This window comes from Leguminivora glycinivorella, chromosome 14 (assembly GCF_023078275.1).
Source record: "Leguminivora glycinivorella isolate SPB_JAAS2020 chromosome 14, LegGlyc_1.1, whole genome shotgun sequence".
Classification (NCBI taxonomy): domain Eukaryota; kingdom Metazoa; phylum Arthropoda; class Insecta; order Lepidoptera; family Tortricidae; genus Leguminivora; species Leguminivora glycinivorella.
This window is the reverse complement of record NC_062984.1, coordinates 18,799,120-18,805,120: the sequence shown is the minus strand read 5'-3', so window position 1 is coordinate 18,805,120 and position 6,001 is coordinate 18,799,120.

Genomic DNA, 6,001 nt, shown 5'->3' with positions numbered 1-6,001 from the left:
CAACAAAACAGAACTTACAGTACAGGACTGAACTGACATGAAGATTGAACATGAATGAATGAATGATTTTGATTTGATTAGATTGGAATCGAATGAATGTGATCACTCACTCATTTTGAACTATTTAAGCTATAGTTTTAAACGAAATTATGTGTATAAGCTTTAAGCCAGCTTTAGGCGTTGACGTCTATAAAATGTTTTCAAACACAGAACCTTAAAAGCCTCAAGTATGGAGATTAGAGGTAAGGAGCGAAAGCTTTAAGTAGCAGAAGTGCACATATAAAAAAAAAGATAGGTGGCGCTGCAATTGCAGGTACATAAGGGTTTGACAATCTCTTAGCCTTCTCAGTAGCACCTGAAGTGGAGGAGACTGGAGCAGTTCATCGTGCGTCTCGCGCGGGTCATGTATGACCGCGCGGACAACTCCATCTACGAGCATCTTCGAGGGATCGCGCCCCACCACACATGGCCACCGGACAAGCGCAAAGCTCGGGACCTACCCCGAGCCCTACTACACTTGGACACCAACAGTCCAACACAGAAGAAGAGGACAACAACCCCACACCACACTGAACACCAACATCGCCACGACAACCACGCCCACGCTAGCCAGAGCTGCCGGTCGCCCTCACTGCGGCCCCAAACCTGACCCCGCTCAAACGGTATCACCAGGCTAGGGGTCCCGGGGTTGGATAACGGCTGGTAGCGGTAGGGCTAGCAATCACCGGATCGCCTAGCCGTCCACAAATAGACGGCGTCAGACCGCCCCACATGGATGGGGCGCGCCCCGACACAGCCCCCACAGCGCCCAGCGCGGAAGGGGCCACTCACACCCCAGCAGGGGTGTCGAACGTCAACTCATCATCATAGCCTTCTCAGTAGTGCCCCGCCTACGGAGCAAGAGGTCCCGGGTTCAAATCCTGATGAGAGCTTTTTTATATTTTTCTATTAATATTTTTTCCTGAATTATTTTATTTTTTTAATATCCAAAAATATTTTGTTTTGTTACAATTTTTCGAAATTTCATTCGCAATACTTACAACAGTACCTAAGAATCCTAAGATGGGGCAAACAATGTAAAAGAGCTTAAGTTGACATATTTGTATAAATAAAACAATAACCAAACACAATTAAAATACACAAAAAGAAAAGTAAAATAAAAAATGAAACAAAAAACAAAAAGATCGCTGTCAGGATCGAACTTAGACCAGGAAAAATAGCTTGACCTGGGCATAATTCGATAACCGTAATTTTCTTTTTCTGTCGTATAAAGTATCATTAGTGATAGTTAAAATACAAATTATTAATGAAATTAGGGTTCTGATTCAATTTTAAAAATAATAAAAACGAACTTTGAATAATTTTTGATTTTATAACTAAAGTATTAAATGTAATCCGGAAAAAGTGCTTGTATTATGTTGTGACACCTGCATTTCATATAAAAACATCTAATTTTTATAAATAATTCATACAGAACTATCATTTATAAAGAAGGTTTAGTAAGTTACACATTTTCAGGCGTATTTCACTAGAAAATATTGTTAACCGTAATCCTGCAATTTATTATGAATATAATATTACGTGTGTTGATAAATTATTAAAACTTATACCAATACTTTTGGCGCTTGTTCAAAATCTTAAATATTGATAATTTTAGGAAAGGAAAAATACTTAACTAAATTGAAAGATGGTAAATTTTGCCGTTAATATATTCTTAGTACTATACGAAATCAATTAAACAACAAATATGTAAGATTCATTACTTAATTGATATTTTTCTTACTTGCGCTTTAATATGAACGTTATTACCTGCAGAATAAGGTCGTGCACAGAGTAGGTATAGCTAGTATAGTAGTAGCGGGAACGGGCGGCGAGTCGTCGACACGTGTTTCGCTCGGCGATATCAAGGGCGCCGCGTTTTCAAAACGCTTCGATAACAAATATTTCACCGTCCAGTATAAGAGAGCTCCCTTATTACAAGTGACAAAAGTCATACAAATCAATTAGTCCGATAGGTCACGTTAAACTGGTCAAGTCGTTAGCTCAATAATAGTACCTATCGAGCTTGACGAGATGCTTGGATCACAACAACGTAATATGTATGAAAGCTTGCGGCGCTTAAGAGGATACGGTAGCGAAAATGCTAAAATGGAAAGGAGCCCCCCTTTCAGCTTGGGAATTTTAGTTAAATATACAAGTGTTATTAACTAGATTTATCGAAAAAAAATTGTCAATTAAGAACAACTCAGTAAAAAGATATTTCAAAAAAAACTTTAAAATCGAGGTTCCGCTCTCGACTCTTTCCTCCTTCAAAACTTAATCAATCGGAACGAAATTTGAGAATCTGATTAACAATGAAATAATCTATGTCGGACCGTTTAGCTTTTTTGGTTTTTTGTTACCAATCTTGAGTATCACACCTTTTTTTGCACCACAATGAAAAAGGCCGTTTTTGGAAATTTTTGATTGGCTCTAGAATCTTTAAAAAGCAGAATATCAAAAAAATCAAAACGGTCCGACACAGATAAAAATAATAACAATCTGTGTTGAAAAAATCATTGCTCTATCTTCAATAACCAGGGAGGAAATAGTCGAGAGCGTTTGTATGGAGAATTGACCCCTACCGTATCGTCTTAAGACTGTATTCTTTCGAGTCGTGTGTAACGTATTTTGGCGAGGCAAATTTGAAGCACAGTGCGTGTCTGTCTCACTCACTCTTACGGTAAACCTAATGAACTGTTTCACTTTCAGAGGATTTTTGAAGTAATTTGGGTAATGTGATGTGACATTGTCGCGGTGAGGTCTTTCCGGTACAAATTTATCGGTGGATCTTTTCGGATTTGTGGACGATGAGCCGATGCGATGTCGCTTCATTTTGAAGTGTCGACTCTCGCGAGGGAGTTCTTAGAGGACCGCGAGGAGCGCGTGTGACTGTTGAGTTTTTGAATGATTTGAAGTTTGTGAATGATTTTATTTTGTGTGTATTTGTGTGGGCATGAGGTGTTTGTGTTGCGAGAGTCAAATCAATAATATGAGTGGTACAAATTTTATTAGGGGGCCTCATGTGTGAGAAACTCAACACTCGAATGCTGCGTAACAATGCGAGCCGAAATCGCCTAATCGGAAGTGTCCGACTTGGTATCGACTAATCTATACACGTTGTAACATGAGAAACCAGAAATCAAAACCTGGTTTCTGGTATTTGGTACCCGGTAACCGGTAACCGGTAACCTGTATCCTGTATCCTGTATCCGGTAACCGGTATCCGGTATCCGGTATCTGGTATCCGGTATCAGGTATCCGGTATCCGGTAACCGGTATCCGGTAACCGGTATCCGGTATCCGGTGACAGGTAACCGGTGACAGGTCTCCGGTATTCGGTGACCGGTTACCGGTAACCAGTAACCAATGACCGTTAACCGGTATCCGGTAAACGGTGACCGGTAACCGGTAGACGGTAACCGGTATCCGGTAAACGGTAGACAGTAACCGGTAACCAGTATCCGATATACGGTATCCGATATCCGGTTTCCCGTGTTCGGTTTCCCGTTTCTGGTTTGGTTTTGGTTTTAGTTTTAGTTCTGTTAGTTTAAACAAAAACAAAACTGAAAACGAAAACGGAAACCGAAACGGGAATGGAAACGAAAACCGAAATCGAAACCGAAACCGACACCGAAACCTACACCAAAACCGACACCGAAACCAAGACCGAAACCGAAAAAAATATTTAAGTTCCTAGAAGTAAAGAGTGACAGAGATAGCACTATAATCATTTAAGTTCCTGGTAGTAAAGAGTGACAGAGATAGCACTCATGTTAGTCAAACTCGTGGTATGTGCACTTCCCGCACACAGTAAAGAGTGACAGAGATAGCACTATAATCATTTAAGTTCCTGGTAGTAAAGAGTGACAGAGATAGCACTGTAATAATAAAATTTATGTTCCTGGTAGTAAAGAGTGACAGAGATAGCACTATCATAATTAAAGTTCCTGGTAGTAAAGAGTGATAGAGATAGCACTCATGTTAGTCAAACTCGTGGTATGTGCACTTCCCGCACACAGTAAAGAGTGACAGAGATAGCACTATAATAATTTAAGGTCCTGGTAGTAAAGAGTGACAGAGATAGCACTATAACAATTTAAGTTCCTGATAGTAAAGAGTGACAGAGAATAGAGATAGCACTATAATAATTTATGTTCCTGGTAGTAAAGAGTGACAGAGATAGCATTTTTGTTATTTAAATTTCTGTTAGTAAAGAGTGACAGAGATAGCACTATTGCTTTTTAAATTTCTGTTAGTAAAGACGTAAAGAGTGACAGAGATATCACTCACGTTGGTCAAAGACGTGGTTTATGGACTACTATTTGGACCCCCCAATGTCACGCTTTTTTAATCCTTTAACATGGATTGTCACATTTAGTATGACGTAATATATGAATGACGCCTAAAGATTGAGAGAGACAGCAATATTGTTCTTCAAATTCGTGGTAGTGAGAACAGGGTGCGTAGCCGAATGGCAAAAACGCTCACGAAACGAAACGCTATAGTAGATATCTATCTCTATCGCTCTTGCGTATTGGCGCGACAGAGCCAGACTGCGTTTCGTTTTCGTTTCGCGTCGGAGAAATGGCATTCGGCTACGGGGCCTGAACAGAGACAGCACTATGTATCGCGCGGCCGCCAACTACGCAAGTCACCGCGTAATTATAATAACCGTTCGGCTCCTTTTTAGATCGTGTACAGTCAACAACACAGCTGGCAAGACAAAGTGCCAAAAATATGTATAGAGTATTTTATTTCCTGTACAAGTGTTGGTACTTGGTACATTAAGGTGTGTGTATACATATATTTGGCACTTTATCTGTATTCACAGCTGAGTTGCTGACTGTACCAATAACGATCAACTATGAACTTTTGTGGTTTGTTTGAAATAGTTCTATGCAGATATAGATTAGAATACCTATTCTATCGGTACTTTTTGTATAGGTTATTATAATAACTGGACAAAATAATTATAATCAGTGCCGGCGCACTCCGCGATCACGATTCTTTCGCCGAGCTACAAGGCCTTGATATATAGGATGTATTATTTTACCAGCAACAAAAATATGTGATGATATTGAATTAAGGCAAAACAAGACATATAAACGCTCTCCATTATTTCCTCCCTGGTTTATGAAGCTAGAACAATGATTTTTAACACATAAGAAATTCGTACACTGAAATAAAGTGATGATACTATAAATATACTCGACATTCAAAGTCGATAATCTAGTGACGTGAGAAGTTATTGATATAACAGAATTTTGCACAAAATAGGCTCACCCTTTGATGTTGAAAATGCCGCCACTCTATAAAACAAACAGACCGCACACGAGCAGCCGACATTAAATTCTATTGTACGGCGCGAAGGTCGAAAGCCGCGCCCGCACCTGGGCGTAGGTAGCGAGATCGGGTGCACGTGCGCTTACCTTTGAAATCGCCGACACGCAGGTGTCGCCGTTCGCCCTCTCTTTTCATTTATGTTTCTGTTTCAATCGGTTAGTCGTTTGCCGGCCGGCAATAAAGGTTGTTTTTTTAACCGACTTCAAAAAAGTAGGAGGTTCTCAATTCGACTGAATGTTTTTTAGGGTTCCGTAGTCAACTAGGAATCCTTATAGTTTCCCCCTGTCTGTCTGTCTGTCCGTCCGTCCGCGGATAATCTCAGTAACCGTAAGCACTAGAAAGCTGAAATTTGGTACCAATGTATCAATCACGCCAACAAAGTGCAAAAATAAAAAATGGAAAAAAATGTTTTATTAGGGTACCCCCCCTACATGTAAAGTGGGGGCTGATTTTTTTTTTCATTCCAACCCCAACGTATGATATATTGTTGGATAGGTATTTAAAAATGAATAAGGGTTTACTTGTACTAAGATCGTTTTTTGATCATATTAATATTTTCGGAAATAATCGCTCCTAAAGGAAAAAAAAAGTGCGTCCCCCCCCTCTATATTTTGAA